At 32.6% G+C, this 22225-nt stretch overlaps 1 pseudogene; it reads left to right on the forward strand.

The window, feature by feature from the left end:
• The window catches only part of LOC125847492 (receptor-like protein kinase FERONIA), a 53132-nt pseudogene that overhangs the window by 23767 nt on the left and 7140 nt on the right, over positions 1-22225 (forward strand).

The following is a 22225-nucleotide window of genomic DNA, read 5'->3' on the forward strand; positions in this document are numbered from 1 at the left end:
CTACATCCATGACCAGTAATAGTGATGACAAATTGAAGAGTGACACTATTTTCTCAGAGATTTTGAATCCATCGGGTCGATGAGATTGTTACAACTAGTATGATAAATTACATATTAGTTCTTCTCTGTTTTCTTTTTCCTTTGTTGAATTTATGTCCTTATTATATATGTAGATGAATTGAAGCCATTATTCAGAAGTATATAAGCTATAAAATAGTTTCACTATATTTTGTTGGGTGAACTTTGCTTCCTCTTTTTGTTTGTTTTGCATCTTTTGCTTTTTTATTTCCCATTTGATATTTATATTAAAGCCCAACTAATTTAGATTTGTGCTGCGTATGACCTCATTCGAAAGGAAGCTCTTCCAACTAAGAATTTTTTCATACTCAAAACATAAACTTGAGACCTCTGATTTAGAGATTTACAGACCATACAGTGGATGTATGTTTTGCATCTACCCTCTCAGTTTTGATAAATAAAACAAATCAAACCAAGCTAGGGATGGAATTATTAATTACTTTACAGCAAGTAATTATTTGTTTGCTTACCTGAAATACACGACTCTCGTTTGATGTGTCATCGTTACTCATGTATAATAATATTCAAATATGAACATGGAGGGATCCACAACCTTTTCAAAGAATTATTAAAAGGAAAAAAAAGTTGATGTCGTAAGAGAAAATACCTCTTATATCATTGGTTAATAAACATGCAAAAGTAGATACACATTTTTTTTCCTTTTCATTATTCTTTAGTGTTGAAAAGTCAGTTCAAAATTTAACAAAGAATCATCCAAAAATTCGAAAGAAAATAATTCAATACCTTTCATATCACGTAAGTCTTCAGTCTATATGGGCCAAGAGGAATTATTGAGCGGAACATAGAAAAAGACTTGCATTAAGAAAAGTCTTTTGTATGGCCTACAAGAAAAGATAGACACCCAATTAACAGTTTTTATTTTTATTTTCCTTTTAATTTCTATTGTTTTTTTTCCTTTTTGTATTCTCCTGGGTACATATGTGGTTCCCATTTTTAGTGCAATAATTTCCTATTATTTGCACATTTAATTTCTCTGTCATTGTTTGACGAGGCCAACTCTTGAATACTTAATTGATTTTTCAGTGGTAGTTGAAAAAGCATATCTCTACTACAGTAATTAATACAACCTCCATATGAGTAATTAGGAGTTAACACAACCTCCATATGAGTGATTATGAACTTGTCACGGAATTTCCACAAACATCCAAATTGATATGTTTTTGTTGAATTTATCAATTATATATATCGATGGATTGTAGCGAATAATATTCAGAAGTATATAAGCTACGTATAAAATACTTTCACCATTTTTTCTTGGATAGACTAGTCAAGTTCCATTGATATGGCCCTACGGAGAAGATTTTTAAGCTGAAGAAAACAAATTAATCACATTAAAAAATATATCTTTCATATTTCACTTGCCCATAACAAAGCTAAAACACAAAGACTTGGACTAGTCGTCTTTATAATAGTAACTTTTTAAAAAGTTAGGATTTTTTGATGTGTCATCATCACTCGTACAAAATAATACAAATATGAATATAGAGGATCCACAATTCCTTCACAAAATTATCAAGAAGAAATTAAAAAGTTAATGTCATAAAAGAACATACTATCTTTCTATTTTTTCGCTAAGGACCTTCATGTTTTCTTATATAATATAGATAAAAGTAAATAATATTTTCATCTAGAAGAAATACATATAAGGAGGCTATATCTTAAATTACTAATCTTACTCATCTTAATAAGGTGACCATCCTCCACTTATTATTAATTAGTCGTTTGGTGTGTGGTATGAATTATAATTATTTTAAGGACAAAATGTAGGATTATTTTATTTTGTGTTTGGTTGGAGGTATTAGACAATATTGAGATTATTTATCATACCAATTTATACCTTAGTGACATGATAAGTTATCCCTCATACATGGTGGAATAACTTATCATAGGATAACTTATGCCGAGACTAAAAGGGTGTTTGGATTGACTTAAAAGTTGGTCAAACTTACTTTTAAGTCAGTTTTTAACTTCTAGGAGACTAGGACTGTTTGACAAATATAAAAATAACTTAAATAAGTTAAAAATGACTTAAGATAAGTTAACAACTATTTCACAAAGTTAAAAACAACTTATAATAAGTATAAAATGACTTTAAAAGATTATAATCCAAAAGTAGTCTCTCACTACTTTAATTTTTTTGACTTAAAAGGAATAATACTTTTTTAGATCCAAACAAGCTCTAATTATTTTGAGATAATCTATTCCTAACCAAATGAAGAGAACACGCATTCATCTTATGTCATTGGTTAATAAACATGCAAAAGTAGATACTTGTTTAATTTTTTCCTTGTCATTTTTCGTTAGTGTTGAAAAGTCATATCAAGATTTAACAAAGAATCATTCAAATTCCAAAGAGAACAACCCAAAAAACTTTTATTTCACGTATGTCTATACTCATATGGCCTACTGTTCCAGTGAAAAATAATTATTGAGTGGAACACAACAAAGACTATGGAAATAGACACCAATTAACTAGTTTTATTCATTATTCCTTTTTCGTTTTTGTATTTTCCTAGTTACATATATGGTCCCCATTTTCAGTGCAATAATTTCTAATTTTTAGATTGGCAGTGGAGTGGTGCGGGACGGATTGAGTTTAACCAGTAAAAAATTTAATTCACGTCATTCCACTCCACATAATATTTTTTTTAAATTTCAATCTGTCTCATCCCGCTCCGCATAGACCCGCCCCACATGAAGCCGTCACACATAATTTTTGTAATATTTTTTTCTAGTTAAGTTTGACACTAAAAATAAAATTCAGAAAAATAAATTCATTTTGTCATTAAATTGTATTAATTTAAGAGGATAGTGACTTAAAATTTATTTTTTAGAGGTCAATTGAGAAACATGTAAGAAATTGAGTCATTTTCATTTAATATCTTGAATATTTTAGAAGCTTTAAAGTTATTATTTTAATAAATATTGTTCTATCACTCTTATAACATATAAAAAGTTAAAATTAAATTTAAACCCACATAATATCTCATATATCCGTAACCCGCCCGCCCGCATTAATTTTTTTGAAAAAATCTACTTCAACCCGCCCCATATCCCATCAACCACACAACCTTAAACCCGCCCCATCCCATTGTCATCTCTACTTATCTTTGCACCTTTAATTTCTCTTGTCTTTCTTTGACTGGGTCAACTCTTGGATATCACTGATTTTTCAACCAACGGTAGATTTTCTTATGTGATCAGATAATCTTTATTTTAATTAAGTATATAGACTTACGGACTTTTAAAATGTTTTATAAGAAATTTAGGGCCGTTTGGCCATATATAAATATTCTCTTGAAAAATTTGGAGAAGATTTAGAAATTAGTGTTTGACTATATAATTTGTGATTACTTGGCTAATAGTATATTTAGACAACATCTCAAGTTCCCAAGTTCTAGAAAAAAAAATATGGGCCAAATTCTAGTATTTGAGAATTTTTACAAATTTAAAACTCACCCCAAAACTTTTATATTTTATAAAAAGACCATCATTTTTAATTTTGGATAAATTTCATTCCTATTTGTTGTACAAAATTTATATTATATACATATTTTAAATAATTTTTATTCGAACTTGCTCTTCCGAAAAGTCACTTCCAATTATACAAGTAATAATAGTAGTTTTTTTTTAAATATAAATCAATGATACTTTCCTTTTGTTTTCTTCCTCTTTTTTATAAATTCATATTAATTATATTTGTTATCATAACTTTCACATAACATTTTTAATTATAAAATGATAATACATTCCATTTCCACCGTCTCTACTCTCTTGTTTATTTTTATCACTTTCCGAGTTTTTTTATTTTTCTGTTTTAGAGTTTAACAACAATCATTCATGCTGATTAATGATAACAAGTTTTATGATTTCTCTACAATGCAAATAAATAATAAGATTAAGAATATTGCATGCATGTGTGAAGAGGGAAAAATTTAATACGAGAAAGGGACTAGAGATTACTATTCTCCACTAATTATATAGTATTAACTAAGACACTCATATCATTGCTTAATAAACATGCAAAAGTAGATACTTTAATTTTTATTTCCTTGTCATTTTCCCTTAGTGTTGACAAGTCAAGTCAAAATTTAACAAAGAATCATCCAAATTTCCAAGAAAATAACCCAAAACCTTTTATTTCATGTATGTCTATACTCATATGGCCTACTCTCTAGTGGAATATATATACAGTATAATTATTGAGATGGAACATAATAAAGACTATATATATGAAAATGAAAGGCAATATCTTTATTAGTAAGAAAAATCGTTTGCATGGGCTACAAGAAAAAAATAGACCCCGATTACCCCGATTACCAAGTCTTCTTCACCTTTCATATTTCATTGTTTCCTTTTCCTTTTTATATTTTCATATAGTCCCTATTTTAACTGCAATAATTCCTAATCTTTGCACCTTTAATTTCTTTGTCATTCTTTGTCTAGGCCACCAACTTTTTACTTGGAGCATGTTTGCCATGGGTTTAAAAACTATTTATTTCTACACGTAATTTTTAAAGAGCAATTTTTGCATATAGCAAATATAAAAATCATATTTGTATGTTATAACTATAGTTTGTATAATGAGCATCAAATTGTATAACTCGCTGGCATGAGCTTCAGATTTGTATAATTTCGCTGGCAGACCATTTGTATAAATCGCTGGCAGCCTATTGTTTGTGTAAATCGCTGACAGCCTCTCAATTCAATTTTATGTATTTGTATATCTGCATAAAATTTGAATGTGTATACAATTGAATCGAAATAAAACATTTGTATATCGAATCTCTCTCTCTCTCTCTCTCTCGCTTTATACAACACAAATTATATATTGTAATTTGTATAATCTGTGTTTATATAAAGCGAGAAAAAGAGAAAGACAAAAGGGAATTAGGTAGGGAAAGATGTATATTTGTATAATTATAAATGTATAGGACGAAAATATATGTATTCGTATTTGTATATACAATTTTCTCTCGCTTTATACAAACACAAACGTATTTTATACATTTGTGTTTGTATAAAGTGAGAGAAGAGAGGGAGAGACTGGCGAGAGTGACGAGTGAAAAACCTAGGTAGAGAGGCGAATGACAATTGTTTGCTACAAGTTACAATTAAATCAAACTGTAGTATAACATTTAATTTGAATTAATAGTTTGCTATTATATACAATTTTCCCTTTTTTAAAATGACTTTTTAGAAAAGTACTTTTAAAAAATAATAATTTGTGTTTGGTTAATTCATTTGAAAAATATTTTTTTATAAGCAAACTATATTTGATTATTTTTTTCTAAAAATATGCTTTCTAGAGTCCAATTACGAAAAACAACAAGTGTTAATGTACTTTTAATATTAAGATTATTTTATAGAGAGGAACTATTTTAAACCACTATTATAAATTTTTCAATTAAATTAAAATATACATATTCAAATTTTCAATTAATATTATACTTTTTTTGGGAGGACTGAATCTTTAATTGTTATTTTCTTTTCTAATCTTGCAAAAATATTATTTTTACTTTTTTTTTCTAATTCTACAAATAATATATAAAATATAAAATAATAATTTTTAAACATAAAATAAAAATAAAAAATTATTATAAACTTAATAAACCTATGAGATGTGCTAATTAATTAATAAGAGATACATTAGCAAATATGTATATATATAAGGAAGAGATATTTTAGTCTTGAAAAGAATAACTTTTCTGCTTGCAGAAATTTTAAGCTTCTTTCCGTTCACTAAAGAAACTGCTTCTGCTTTCATTTAATAACAATTTATAGATTTGCCAAACACTTAATTTTCAATAAAAATATTTATTTTCTCAAAATAAGTATTTTTTGGCATCTAACAACAATGTCAAATATGCTCTTAAAATGCTGAAGGAAAAATAAAAACTTAAAAGATGATCAGTATTGCTTTGTATCCTTGTTAAGTTTAGTTATACACGCATATAATAATAAATAGATTTTTATATCAGTTACTATAATTTTGGTAATTGTTTTTGTACAAAACTTGAACAAAATGGTCTAGGTGAACGTCAGTTTTTAATACAGAAAAATCGAGAGAAGGCTCAAAATAGTCCCTCATCTTTGGGTTAAATTCAAAGTCATTCTTGAGTTTTCACATGGAGCACTAATAGTTCCTCATGTTTGCAATGTTGGTGCACTTTTGGTCCTTCCCTAAACTTTTATCTATTTTTTAACATTAGTTTTGTTCATAATTTTATGTAAGGAATGTCCCATCGTGTTTTTATATATTTAGTAGAAATAATAATTCTATATGAGAGAAGGTGAGAAGAATAACACATTGTTCTGTTCAGTATAAATATTATTGCAGCTAAACTAAGAACATTTTAACATATGACATTGCAAGAAAAGGAAAAATTGTACTATTGTACGTGAAATTGTCGTGAGAACCTCTCGACTTTACCTGCAATACGATTTCTACTAAATAAAATAAAATGTTTTTCTTCTCACAATCTCTCACATGGAGTTATTATTTCTACTAAATATATAAAATAACGATTAAACATTCAATACATAAATTATGAATAAATTCATTGTTAAAAAATAGGCAAAATTTTGAAGAAGGACCAAAAGTGCACCAATATTACAAACATAAGCGACTGTTAATGCTCCATGTGAAAACTCAAAAATGACTTTGAGTCTTAATCCAAAAATAAGGGACTATCTTGGGTCTTTTCTCCAGAAAAATTGAAATAACAGAATGACTTGATCATTGAAGAAGTAGATATCTGTACACCAAATAGCAGAGAAATTTCAGAACAACGCCATGTTATTCATTGCTCTGATTTCCTCTCTCCTATTACATCTAATGACAGTCACTATGACTCTCACGCCACTGTACGATTACAATGCCACAGACAATCTTTTGCTGAATTGTGGCAGAGTATTGGAAGGCACAAAATTAGCAGCCCCCATTGAAGATATCGATGGCCGTCAATGGTATACAGATGCCCACTACCCAAATTTCCTACCTTTCAATTTTTTAAGAATATCCACAACAACCACAGCTTCTGAACAAGACCTTTCAGTCAATAGAGTTCCTTATATGACTGGCACCCGTATTATGCTATCTCAATTCACCTACACTTTCCGTGTTTCCCCTGGAGCCAAATTCCTCCGTCTCTATATTTACCCCGCCGATTACTCTGGCTACGACAAATCAATTTATTTATTTTCAGTCACTGCTAATCAGTTTACCCTCTTGAGTAACTTCAGCGCTTTCTACACAGTCTCTGCAAGTAACAATTCTAGTAAAGCTGTTCGAAAAGAATTTGTCATTAATGTTAATGAAACTCAGATACTCTATGTAACCTTTTCTCCCTCGCCAAACTCTTATGCTTTTGTTAATGGGATTGAGATAGTTTCCATGCCCACCAATCTTTACCTCAGTGGAGATAATCACATCAAATTGGTTGGCCAGAATGATCCTTATTCCATCTATAACAACACTGCTCTTGAAACTTTGTACAGGCTGAACGTGGGAGGACATTCAGTTGCTAGCACGGAGGATACAGGGATGTATCGTGTATGGGATTCAGATGAGGAGTTTGTTGTTGTATATGGCTTTCAAACTCCTAAATTTGATGTCAACATCACTTACACTACTGAAACCCCGTCTTATGCTGCGCCCAGGATCAGGGCCAGCTCTGTGGTTTGGAAAATAAGGCCTTTGCCTTAGGCCCCCAAATTTCGAGGGCCCCAAATTTTTATTAAGAATAAATTATGTGCTAAAATTTTTATAGAAAAAAATGATTATTTATGATAAAAAGTGTAATTTTTTTTAAAATAAATTATTTTATCCACTTTAACATTTTTTGTATTACGTTAAAAATAAGAATTAATAGTGAAAAGTGTTGAACAAAGTGAATTACAAATTCTTTTTTATTTCTTTTTAAATTTTAGTTTCAAGCATATTAAAATGAGGTATACCAAGTCATCAACTTTTTGAGTTAAATTCTATGGTTCTAACTCTTATCTTTATTTAATATTTATCAACTTATCACTTATAGCATTATGTTAACAATACATATAGTAATTGCCTCACTTAAATGATGTTTTTCAATGTTGAGTTGATAAAATCTTATCTAAAACTAGTAACTGAAAAAATAATATATACTATTAAATACTAATAATTTTCATCTAAATAGTATAAGAAAATTAATTTTTGAATAAATACGTATATAAAGGTTATTTATATTTTAGGCCGCGAATTGAAATTTCGCTTTAGGCCCCCAATTACGTTGAGCCGCCCCTGCCCAGGATAGTTTACTTAACCTCTAGGACCATGGCCAATAACAGCCAAAGCCTGGATTGGATATTCCCTCTAGATTCTGGTTTCTATTATCTTTTCAGGCTCCATTTTTATCAGAATCAGCCGGAAAACAAACCACAGGATTTTCGACATATACATTGGAAACCAAACGACAGAAAAACAAGTTGGACTAAGTAGCGGCTGGGGAATCCCAACGTACAGAGACTACGTGGTGTATGTGAGAGACCCAGATGCCCGACTAAGCAAGGACAAAGTGTGGCTTGAATTGCGACCTAACATGAAAACTAGAGCTGTGTATGATATTGTTATGTTAAATGGCTTGGAAATTTTCAAATTGAGCGATCCAAATGGAAATCTGGCCGTTCCATATCCTGAATTGCCCTTAGAAGGTTCGATCAAATCACCACCACTCCCAAACAACAACAAGAAGAAAAGAATATCATGGCATATCATTGTTGCTATCATCGCAGGTGTGACTAGCGGTATTGTTGTTTTCTCAATCCTGGGTTTCATAATTTCCCGACGAACTGGGGGGAAAGATCATGGTACAAGTATTCCCAAGTCATCATCACTACCATCCGATCTGTGCCGACACTTTTTAATAGCAGAGATAAAAAATGCAACAGACAATTTTGATGAAAAATTTGTGATTGGATATGGAGGATTTGGTAATGTTTATAAAGGGTACCTCGACAATGGTACAATCACAGTTGCAGTCAAGAGATCAAATCCTTCATCAAAGCAAGGGATTCGCGAGTTCCAAACAGAGATTGAGATGTTATCATCAAAGCTAAGACATCGACATCTAGTGTCCTTAATTGGTTATTGTGATGATAAGAATGAGATGATCTTGGTTTATGATTACATGGCTAATGGTACCCTCCGTGATCACTTGTACAACACTGAGAATGCTTAAGCAAGTTTGCAGAATTGGCATATCATTGTTTGACGGAACAAGGCGTCGAAAGGCCATCAATGGGTGATGTTGTGAGAAGTTTAGAATTTGCATTACAGCTCCAAGAGGGTGCAGATAATGAGGTGGATGGATACGTAAACCCTTCTTTTCCATTGATTATTAATGGTGATGCTAATGTAAGGACGAATGAAGATGAGATAAGTGAAATTGAAAGAAAACTGACAAGCAATGGTATGTCCATGTCGGTCAGTACAGTAGGAGTGCCAATTTGAACAACGTTGCCATTTTCTCTGAGATTGTAAATCCATTGGGTCGATGAAATATTGAAATGTTTTAGGCTTTTCAGGTTTAAGGTCCAATTCTTTGTATCATTTTTTTACAGGTCAAACTTGTAAAAGACAACTTACAGGAATCCATTATATTAGAGGCTAAACTTTTTTATTTGGATAAAAATTAATGATGAAGTTTCCCTTAATTATGTTTACAAATTTGATTTGAAAAAGAGGAAATACTCAATCGAAATTACTCTAATAGTCATTGCATCTAAAATAAAAACATATATAAAGAAATACATAATTTGAACTCTATTGAGTACACATTTTGGATAAGAAAATTTAAACTTCCAAGGATCTGAAGTAAAACAAAAAAACGTAAAGAGAGATTCTATTCACGTGAAATTATATAAAAAGCAAAATATAGAATCAATTATTTCTTTTCCTACCTAAAATAATTCAGGATTCTTATTTGACATGTCATTGTCACTTGTACACAATAATACAAAGAGGAATCTGGAGGGATCCACAACTTCGTCACAAAATTATCAAGAAGAAATTAAAAGGTTAATGTCATATATAAGAGAACATGCTATTTTTTTTTTCTTTTTTCGCTAATCATCTTTCGTACTTAACATAAAGTCGATCAAAATAAATAATATCCTCACCCAAGAGAAGGGGACTAGAGGTTACTATTCTCCCCTAATCATACTCCCTCCGTCCCATATTATAAGTCACCCCTTTCTAAAAATAGTTGGACCACAATATATGTCATTTTATAAAATTTATGCATAAATTATCATATTTTGCCCATTATACCCTTGATTGATTGATTAATTAATCTTGAAAATGTATTTACTTTGACTAACTTAGGAAATCTACAAGTAATTAATTTCATTAGGAGAGTACTTCATTCATTAATTAACTACTTTCTTTATTCACTACTTATTCTATAAAATCTGATTTTGAAAAAAAATATCAACAAACAAATTAAAAATAAAAGATGAAAAAAAATTTAAAAATAATCTTGAAAGTTGAAGCTTCAACAAATTTTATCAAGGAAGATGACATTTCAAAAAGTTCAAAGGATGTAAAAATAGAAGACTCAACCAAAACATGTGAAGGCCAAATTGAGAAAAATCAAGATCCAAATAAAGGAGTTATGCACCATTTAAATAAAAAAATAAATGATTAGTCGAACTAGAACTACAATTCATTTGTCGTCTAATTTCATTATCAATAACATCTGATTCAGCAGGAAATTTAGATCAATTTGAAGCAATGAAATTTGAATATTTTGTGATGTTGTCATGTTTGTTTTAAGAATTTATATATAAAAATATAAAAAAAACATTTTACACAAAATATATAGAAAAATTGAGGTGACAAAAACTTGATTTTTAAAATTTTTTTGGATCAATTGGTGAAAAAATTGGCTCCAAAAAGTAAAATTTAAATAGTCATCTAAATGCATTTATATTTTTGAAATCTAACATTTTATCATTTATTACAAAGTTATCATAAACAAACATTGAGTAATATTATCTTATTTCTTAATGCAAGTGCAAAAGAAAAAGGTGACTTATAATATGGGACGGAGGGAGTATTAACTAAGAGGACATTGCATATCATTGGTTAATAAATGCAAAATAGATACTCCCTCTGTCCCTAATTATCTGTCCACTTTTGAATTGACACACTAATTAAGAAAATAATGATTGATTGAGTTTACCATTTTACCCCTATTAATTATGAAGTGGATGAATTAAAAATTCAAGATTTTCAAAAAGTTTTACCTTTTTTCAAAGTAATTAATTGAGGGTATAAAAAGTAAAAAAAATTGTCTTTTCTTGATTTACTCGGCCTGGATTGGGAATTCCAGGCTCTATTTTTGTGAGATTCAGGTCATCTCCAATCCACTTCTATTTTACTTTCTACTCTATATTTGAAAAGTAAAATAAAGAATTGGCACTCTAACCCACCTCCTTATCACTCTCTATTCTTCATATTTAGAGAGTTGAATAGTACTTCTCAAAATTTAGAGAATTACTATTCACACTCTCTTTGGATAGACTAGTGAAATTCCATTCATACTACCCTACGGAGAAGATTTTTAAGCAGAAGGAAACAAATTAATCACATCAAGAATAAATACCTTTCCTAATTCACTTGCAACTTAACAGTGCAAAAACACAAAGACTTTGACTAGTCATCCGGATGAAAGAAAAAGTAAATTAATAAAGGGGTGGAATTATTAATTAACTGTACAAACAAATTGTATTTCTTTTCCCAGAAATTCAGGATCCACAACTTTTTACAGAATTATTATTACCAAAACAAAAGGTTAACGTCCTATGAGAACATACATTTCATATGTCAGGCAAAAGTAGATATTACTCTTATCGTCTTTTTTAAAATTAGATGATCTAAAATATTTGTCATTTTAGAAATTCAAGACATAATTGAGTATATTCTTTTCATTTTGTCTTTAGTAATAATTATTTTTGGAAATACTAAATATTCAAATTAACTTTTTTATAAGGATGTGATAGTTAAAGCACATACTTTCTCAGTCCCATATTAGTTGATTACATTCCATTTTACATGGTGCTTAAAAAATTATAAATAAGATGATCAATTTTACTAATTTATCTTTCATTCATATTAATGCACATCAAGATAATTTATGAAAAATATGTTTAATACTCTCTGTGCCTTTGTACTCGTCCAACTTTGCTTTTTTACTTGTCATTTTTGACAAATTAAGAAAAGATAATATTTTTTTACCTATTATACCCTCAAATTATTTAGAGAGTTAATGTTTTTGAAAAAGTCTAGAACTTCTTTAATGAGTAAATTGATTGTGGAATTCTATCAGTTAATAGGAATAAAATGATAAATTAATTATGTCAATTATTATTTTCTTAATAGGTATACTAAATCAAAAATAAACAAGTAAATAGGGACAAAGAGAGTAACATAGAGCATATGAATAGTAACATTGAAATAGATACAGCGTAATTAATGAACTTTTGGAATTTCTAAGCTAGTGTTTGGCCCCAAGTTCTCAAATATTCTTGGTAAATTATATCTGAGTGAAGTTTTTGGTGAAGTTTCACCATGTGTTTGGCCTCAAATTTTCCCAAAAATATTTACTCTTTCAAAAAATATGATTTATACCCATAAGTTTTAAAAATTACTCCTATTAAAAATGCCCATAAATTTGTAATATCATTTTATAATGAATATGTTCCATTAAAAAATAACCTTATAACTAATATAATTGTTAACCATCAACAATAACAAAATAACAATATAGGCAAAACAATACATTAGTCACCAATTCAAACTTGTTATTGATTCAACTATAATTATAACCCATTAAACACAAATTGTTCCTTTTCTCAATTCTTCACTCAAATTAGAACTCAAACTTTTCTGGAGTTACAAATATTAGTTGGAATTAATAAATAATGGATATTTTTTTTTTATAAAATATAAACGTTTGAGGTAATTTTTGAATTTTTAAAATTCCCAAATATTAGAACATTGCCCAAATACTAATTTTTTCTAGTATTTGAGAACTTGAGATACTTGACAAATATATTTGTCAAGTTATATGATCAAATATCACCTTCCATGTTTTTCCCAAGTATTCTTTAGGCCAAACGGGTCTTAAATTTGTTTAGGCTTCCAAAGAGTATTAATTATAAGGGTGAAATAAAATTTGAAATAAATATTTTTTTTAAAATGATCAATTATGGGACTAAGAGAGTAATGCACTTGTAAACAAAATAATGTGACAAATATTGTGGTTGGGAAGGAGAGTATTTTTTTTTTCCCACCTCATTTTTCCGTTGATGTTGAAAAGTCTTTGGTCAATTTAACAAAGAATCATCCAAATTCCAAAGAAAATAACCCAAAACCTTTCCTTTCAAGCATGTCGACTATTGCTCCAGTGGGACATAACAAAGATTATTATGAAAATGAAAGGCAGCATCCATTGCCTACGAGAAAAAGATGTACACCCCCAATTAACAACTTTTCCTTTACCATTTCTATTTCTCTGTGTATTTTCTTGGGTACATATATGGTCCCCTTCTTTAGTGCAGTAATCCTAATAGTAATTTCACTTATATTCTTCGATGAAGGCAACTCTTGCCTCACTGATTTTTACTCCATTTATTTGGTGCACTTATAATAAGTTACTTTTGGTATTTATTTTTTGTACAAAACTTAAACAAAATGATGTCGGTTTTTTATACAGAAAATTAGTAATGACTTGATCTTCGAACAGCTACTGTATATATCTGCACAACAAATAGCACGTACATAGTTTTTCAAGACAACGCCATGTTAGCCATTGCTCTAATTTCCTTTCTCTTCTTACAACTCATAACGGCCACTATTTCTACCACGCCGCCACCGTATAACGCCACTATCTTTGTCTTGCTCAACTGTGGCGCACCATCAGCCACCATCGATGAAACTGATGACCGTCAATGGGATACTGATACCTACTTCCCAAATTTCTTACCTTCCAACTTCTCAAGCATATCCACAACAGCCACACCATCAGAAAAGAATCCTTCAGTCAAAAGAGTTTCTTATACGACTGGTGCTCGTATCATGAAATCTCGATTCACTTACACTTTCCGTGTTTCCCCTGGCGCCAAATTCCTCCGTCTCTATTTTTACCCCACCAATTACTCTGTCTTCAACAAAGCTGAATCTTTTTTCTCCATCACAATTAATCATTTAACCCTCTTGAGTAACTTCAGCGCTCTCGCTGCAGTTACCGATTCGAGTAAAGCTCTTCGAAAAGAATTTGTCATTAATGTTGATGAAACTCAGATTCTTAATGTGACCTTTTCTCCCTCGCCAAACTCTTGTGCTTTTGATAAAATGTAGATTGCTCTGTGATATGCTAACTTTAGAAGGAGAGAGTTTAGGGAGAAGAAGAATGATTATTATTTACTGAATGTGGCTATGTATCTGGCTTTATACAGATGAGATCACATAAGCTCACATATGGCATGTGCAACTACTAACTAACTCTGACACAATTAACTAACTATTAGTAGAATTATTCTTATCTCTAATACTCCCCCTCAAACTGGAGCTTTTGTATGCATCAAACACTCCTAGTTTGCTCAGTAGGAGATGGTGTTGTGCAGCACCTAAGCCCTTTGTAAGTACATCTGCCAGTTGCTCTTTAGTGTTGACATACTCCGTGTGAATGAGTCCACCTTTAATCTGCTCTCTCATAAAATGGCAGTCAATCTCAATGTGCTTTGTCCGTTCATGAAAAATAGGTTTGACACTGATTTGAATTGCTGCTTTGTTGTCACAGTATAGTTTTACAGGCGTGTCAATGACCACATTTAGCTCCTTTAAGACCCCTACTAACCAAATGATCTCTGAGACTGCAGGTGCCATGCTCTTGTACTCAGCTTCTGCTCACAGTATGCTGCTTCTTGGACTTCCAAGATATGATTGAGTTTCCCAACTTCACTAAATATCTTGACACTGACCTCCTAATGTTAGGACATGATGCCCAATCTGAGTCACAAAAGGCTTCCAGTTGTGTGCTGGGAGTGCTGCTCAGCAATATCCCTTGTCCTGGACAACCCTTGATATATCTTACCAACCTTAGACCTGCTTCCCAGTAAGAAACTTTAGGCTTCTGCATAAATTGGGACAAGAGTTGTACTGCAAAACTTATGTCAGGCCTTGTTGTAGTCAAATATTACAACCTCTCAATGAGTCTTTGATAGACTGTAACATCTTTGTATATAACATCATCTGTGTTTCCAGTGAGTTCATCATACTCAACTGTAGTAAATTTCTTGTTTGGCTCCAAAGGTGTAGCAGTTGGTTTAGAACCACTTAAACCTGATTCAGATATCAATTCCAAAGCATATTTTCTTTGGTTGAGAAGAATGTCTGTCTTAGACCTCAATATTTCAATCCCTAGAAAATACTTGAGATCTCTAAGGTCTTTCATGCTGAATTTGATGTGTAATGCTTCTTTTGTGTCTTGAATTAACTTGCTGTTGTTACCTGTAATCAGTACATCATCAACATAGATTAGGACCACAGCTACCGCAATGCCCTCCTTCTTGGTGAATAAAGAATGGTCATAGGGACTCTGTACATATCCTGCTTCAACCAGGGCCTCAGTCAGCTTGAGGTTCCATTTTCTTGAGGTTCCATTGTCTTGAGGCTTGTTTAAGTCCATACAAGGATTTGAGTAGTTTACATACTTTGTTCTCCCCCTGCCTTTGGAAACCCTGAGGCAAATACATGTAAACTTCCTCAGATAAATCCCCTTGTAGAAAAGCATTATGAATATCCATTTGAAACAAGGGCCAGTTGTGAGATGCTGCAACACCTATTACTGTTCTCACAGTGACCATTTTGGCTACTGGAGAGAAGGTTTCATGATAATCTAGACCTTCATTTTGATTAAAGCCTTTTGCAACTAGTCGTGCTTTGTATCTTTCAATGTCACCATTAGCCTTGTGCTTGATTTTAAAAACCCACTTTGATCCAATGGCCTGCTTGCCATCTGGTAAGTCAACTATGATCCAGGTTTTATTTTGATCCAAAGCACTAACCTCAGCTTGCATGACATCAATCCAGTGTTGAGAAACAGATGTTTCCTGAAATGTTAAAGGTTCCACATCAACTGAAAAGCCTGCTACATAGGATTGATAAGTATCACTCATGTTAGAATAGGACAGGTAGTCTGCAATAGGATAGAGACGACTAGAGTTGATTTTGTGAGGCCTTATATAATCCCTATGCCATAGTGGTGGTCTTGGTACTCTACCAGTTCTTCTAGTATCTTCAACTGGTGATGCCGTATCAATGTCTCCAACTCCTGGAGGAAAATCTTCCTCAATATCAGACTCTACTGGTGTAGTAGCTGTATCAGGAATTTGATCAACTGGACCACCTTTCTCTACAGATGATGACTCAGTAGCTTCAGCAAGGTCTGGAATAATGAGACTACCAGGCATTGCTTGTCTGGCAGGACAGACCTCAGCTTCAGTTGTACTTAACAATATCTTGATCATGTTGGATAGGCAATGCAGTATCAGATGAAGCACCAATACTGTCTTTGAAAGGAAAAATATGCTCCATGAAGGTCACATCTCTGCTAATAAACACCTGATGACTTTCCAAGTCCAATAGTCTATATCTTTTCTGAGTTTCTGAATACCCTATGAGGGATGCCTTCTTGGCTCTAGGAGCAAATTTATCCATTCTAGGAAGAATTGAAGCAAAACACAAGCATCCAAATGCCCTTAAATGATTCAGAGCAGGTTCTTTCCCATATAGCATATCATGTGTGGACTTCCCTTTCAACACTCCAGTAGGAATTTTGTTTATCAAATAAATAGTTGTTTTAACACAATGTCCCCAATATCTAATAGACATTCCACTATGAAATCTCAAAGCCCTTGCAATATTCATTATGTGTCCGTGCTTCCTTTTTACTACCCCATTTTGCTGTGGGGTGTAAGCACATGAACTTTGGTGCACAATACCAAGAGAGGACAAGAGATTACTACATTTGATATTAAAAAATTCTGTACCATTATCTGATCTAAGAGTCTGTACTTTGACACCAAATTGTGTATTGACCATTATCAAGAAGTCCTTCAAAATGATGTGAACTTCAGTTTTACATTGTATGAGACAAACCCAAGTAAATCTACTAAAATCATCAATAATTGTAACAAAATATTGCTTTTTGTCATAGGTGGGGGTTCTGTAAGGTCCCCAGACATCTACATGCATAAGTTGAAAACACTTAGTTGATTTGCTATGACTTTCAGGAAATACTGATCTACATTGCTTAGCTAAGGGACAAGTTTGACAATTATTATGTCTCCTAACATCTGTATGATCCTTGAGGGATAAAATGTGTTGCATAGCCTTAAGTGAAGGGTGTCCAAGTCTGATGTGCCACAAATCAATGTGATTATCAGGTTTTATTGTTGCACCAATTACTGCAGGTACTTCATCTTTTAACATATATAAACCATTGTGTTCTCTACCAATCCCAATCACCTTGCCACTGTAAAAATCCTGCAATGTACAGAAATTAGGGAAGAAACTAATGCTGCAAGATAGGTCCTTAGTAAGTCTTGTAACTGAGAGTAAATTGAACTTGAATTCTGGCACATATAGAACATTTGTCGAGTTCATGTCGCCTAGAATAGTTGAGTTTCCAGTGTTCATTATTCCTGCTTTTTTCCCTGTAGGTAACTGTAGTGTGTTGGACCCCTCCAATCCTTTTAAATCATGTAATATGTTTTTGCATGATGTGACATGGTGTGTTGCCCCTGAGTCAATAATTCATTCAAATGCGGAGAATTTTGGTAGAAGTAACACATTACCTGCTAGGTTGGCATTGTACTCATGTTGCTCTTTGTTATGCACCAAATTCCTGAACTGATCTAACTCCTTATTGCTTAGCTTAATGTGATCCTGAATTGGTCTGTCAGCTGCTGCATTATTAGCATAAAGTCTGGAGTTCCCCGTGTGATTTGGAGTGCTTGAATTGAAACTGCCCATACCAGTCTGATAGGAACATTGTTGTGTGGATCTGCAATTGCCCATTCCAGTTTGATAAGGACCTGGTGTTCCAGTTTGATAATGACCTGATTGTGCAGGTTTTCTCTTGCTCTTGAAGTCTGATGGATATCCAACCAACCTATAACAATCAGCAGTGAGATGGTTCTTAAATCCACATATTTCACATGCAGTCGCCAATAGTGGTTTCTTTCCTTTGTAGTGTTGCCCTCTTCCAGCTAACAGTGTGAGTGGTTCTTTGTTGGATTCTACCACCCCTAGTACATGTTGACTCTCCTCTTGCACTACAATGAAATAGGCTTGATTTACACTAGGTGTTTCTGTTTTCAGAAGAATATCACTCCTCACATGACTGGATGTCTCATTCAATCCCATTAAGAACATCAACAACCTTTGTTGATGAAGATGACTTATATATGACTTAGCCTCAACACATTCACAGCAAGGGGAAAACACTATCATATCCAATTCATCCTAAAGATCTCTCATCTTAGAGTAATAATCAGTAACAGAATCAGTACCTTGCTTCAGGTTTGCAACTTCTGCCCATAGTTGATAAACTCTTATGAGATTTGATTTATCGAATCTCTCTTTGAAATCCTCCCAGATTCTCCTAGCATTCGAAACATACATGATTGTAGGCAGCAAATTAGGAGCTAATGTGATACTGATCCATGACAAAACCACACCATTACACCTTTCCCATTGTGTAGCTAAATCTCCTTTGTATGTGGACTTCAAACAGGTTCCATCAACGAAACCAAGTTTATTCTTCACCAATAGGGCTAGCCTCATCGATCGACTCCACAAGCCATAGTTTTCTGGTCCTGTGAGTTTGACCGTATGTAAAGCAATACCAGGTGTGTCTGAAGACTTCAGATACAGAGGATAATGATGTTCAAGGGTGGCAACTGTTAATTCCGCCATTGACGGATCCTAGCACTTGCTAAGAGGATCACTCTCTGCGGAAGACGATCTAGAACATCGATAGTGGCTTTGATACCATGATAGAATGTAGATTGCTCTGTGATATGCTAACTTTAGAAGGAGAGAGTTTAGGAAAAAGAAGAATTATTATTATTTATTGAATGCGGCCATGTATCTGGCTTTATACAGATGAGATCACATAAGCTCACATATGGCATGTGCAACTACTAACTAACTCTGACACAATTAACTAACTATTAACATAATTATTCTTATCTCTAATAGCTTTTGTTAATGGGATTGAGATACTTGCCATGCCTACCCAGCTCTACATCCGTGGAAACCATCGCATTGAATTGGTGCGCCAGAATGATTTTTATTACATCAATAACAACACTGCTCTTGAAACTTTGTACAGGCTGAACTTGGGAGTAAATTCAGTTGCTAGCACATACGATACAAGGATGTATCGTGTATGGGATTCAGATGATGAATTTGTTGTTGGATTCGGCTATCAAACTCCTCATTTTAATGATGCCAACATCACTGACACTTCTGAAACCCCGCTTACTCTGCGCCGATGATAGTTTACACAACCACTAGGACCATGGCCAATTACAGCAAGAGCCTACATTGGGAATTCCCTCTAAACTTTGGTTTCTATTATCTTTTCAGGCTCCATTTTTGTGAGATTCAGCCGGAAGTTAAGGGAGTGAACCACAGGTTTTTCGACATATACATTGGAAACCAAATGGCAGAGCGAGCAGCGAAAGTAGTTGAATGGAGTGGCGGCTGGAGATTCCCGATTTACAGAGACTACGTGGTGAATGTGACTGACCTAGACGACCGACGAAACAAGCAAAATATTACGCTTGAATTGAGTCCTAACATGAAAACAAAAGTTGTGTATGCTAATGCTACCTTAGAATCAGCGTATTCAAATGCTATCTTAAATGGCTTAGAAATTTTCAAATTGGGTGATGCAATTGGGAGTCTAGAATTCATGAATTGCCCTCAAAAGCAAACGGAAATCCTGCCGCCTTGACTCCTGAATTTTCCTCAGAAGCTCCGATGGCTTCACTAACTTTTCCTAACAACAAGAAGAAAAGAATATCATGGCATATCATTGTTGCTATCATCACAGGTGTGACTAGCGGTATTGTTTTTTTCTCGATTCTGGGTTTCTTAATTTCGCGACGACGAAATGAGGCAAAAGATTCTGGCACAAGTGTTACCAAGTCATCATCACCACCATCTGATCTGTGTCGATACTTTTTAATAGCAGAGATAAAAAACGCAACCGACAATTTTGATGAAAAATTTGTGATTAGATATGAAGGTTTTGGTAATGTTTATAAAGGGTACCTTGACAATGGTACAATCACAATTGCAGTCAAGAGATCGAATCCTTCATCAAAGCAAGGGATTTGCGAGTTCCAAACAGAGATTGAGATGTTATCATCAAAACTAAGGCATCGACATCTAGTGTCCTTAATTGGTTATTGTGATGATAAGAATGAGATGATCTTGGTTTATGATTACATGGCTAATGGAACCCTCCGTGATCACTTGTACAATACTGATAATGCTCCTCTTCGATGGAAGAAACGCCTTGACATTTGCATTGGTGCAGCTAAAGGATTATATTACCTCTATTCAGGTAAGTAATCAATAATAAATTAGTACTAATAAACATATCATTATTGGGTCAGAATAGGTCAAAGACAATTTGCAGAACTTGACTCAACCTCCCAAATTGGATTTTGTTTGTTCGAATTGCATTTTTACATGTTTTGATTCAATAGTTTGATGGGTCATTTCGGGTTTTATGTCAAGCCAACAACCAATTTACAATCCAATTTGTTTAATTTTGAGTAAATTACTTAAAAGATAAGTTAGATTTTGCTGCTATAGGTACCAAACATACGATCATTCACCGTGATGTCAAGTCAACTAACATCCTATTGGATGATAAATGGGTTGCCAAGGTGTCTGATTTTGGGTTGTCCAAAGTAGGTTCAGTAGGTGGGACAGATACTACCCATGTTAGCACTGCAGCGAAAGGAAATTTTGGGTACGTAGATCCTGAATACTACAAGCGCCAATGATTGACAGTAAAATCAAATGTTTATTCTTTTGGGGTGGTTCTGTTTGAAGCGTTATGTGGTAGGCCGACAATAAATCTAAACTTGCCAAGTGGGCAAGTGAATTTGGTTGAGTGGGCTTGTAGGAGTTGTGAAAAAAGAAATGTTGAAGAAATCATTGATCCTAACTTGAAAGGACAAATAGCCTCAGAATGTTTAAGCAAGTTTGCAGAATTGCCATATCATTGTTTGAGGGAACAAGGGGTCGAAAGGCCATCGTGTTGGGTTATGAAGGGTGATTAGGGCGTCATGAGAAAGCTTACAATTGCAAATAAGTGTTGATAAATTAGACGACACATAAAACTATACTAAAGGATATAATATTATTATTTGATATGACCATTGGTCTACATAATTAAAAACTAATAAAAAGCATAAAAAATGTAGAGAGAAAATCTCTCCATAAACAAAACTTTCTAAACAACTACATTGTGAATTCTATTGTGTTATGCTATGAGAATAGGGATCTTCAATTTATAGATCTCCAAACATTTCTTCTAAGGAAATAATAAACCAAATATGGAAGAAAATTATATTTTCCTTTTAGAAAAAGTTCAAGCATTTATGATAACTAGTTTTTTGACACGTGCGTTGCACGTGATTACCAATTAAGAAAATATATGTTGTATTAAATAGTATGCTTATTTAAGTAAAGATTTGAATAATAAGCTTAGTACAAAATAATATTGCATATTCATTTGCGAATGTTAAATGTGGATTGTCATATATACATCTCTTATTCACGCGAACCAATGAAGATGGTCAATAAAAAAAATTATTAGTTAAATGCAATAATGTATATATGTGTTTCAATTTGATGAGGTTCAATCATGTAATTTGTCGCATCTCACTAATATTACCTTATAGACGATATTTGTTGTATATTTTTGTTGTCATCTAACCAAATGCTTTACACGTGTATTCCCCGTTAAACTCTTTAGATGTCATATCAACATGT

This window comes from Solanum stenotomum, chromosome 12, assembly GCF_019186545.1.
Source record: "Solanum stenotomum isolate F172 chromosome 12, ASM1918654v1, whole genome shotgun sequence".
Taxonomy (NCBI): domain Eukaryota; kingdom Viridiplantae; phylum Streptophyta; class Magnoliopsida; order Solanales; family Solanaceae; genus Solanum; species Solanum stenotomum.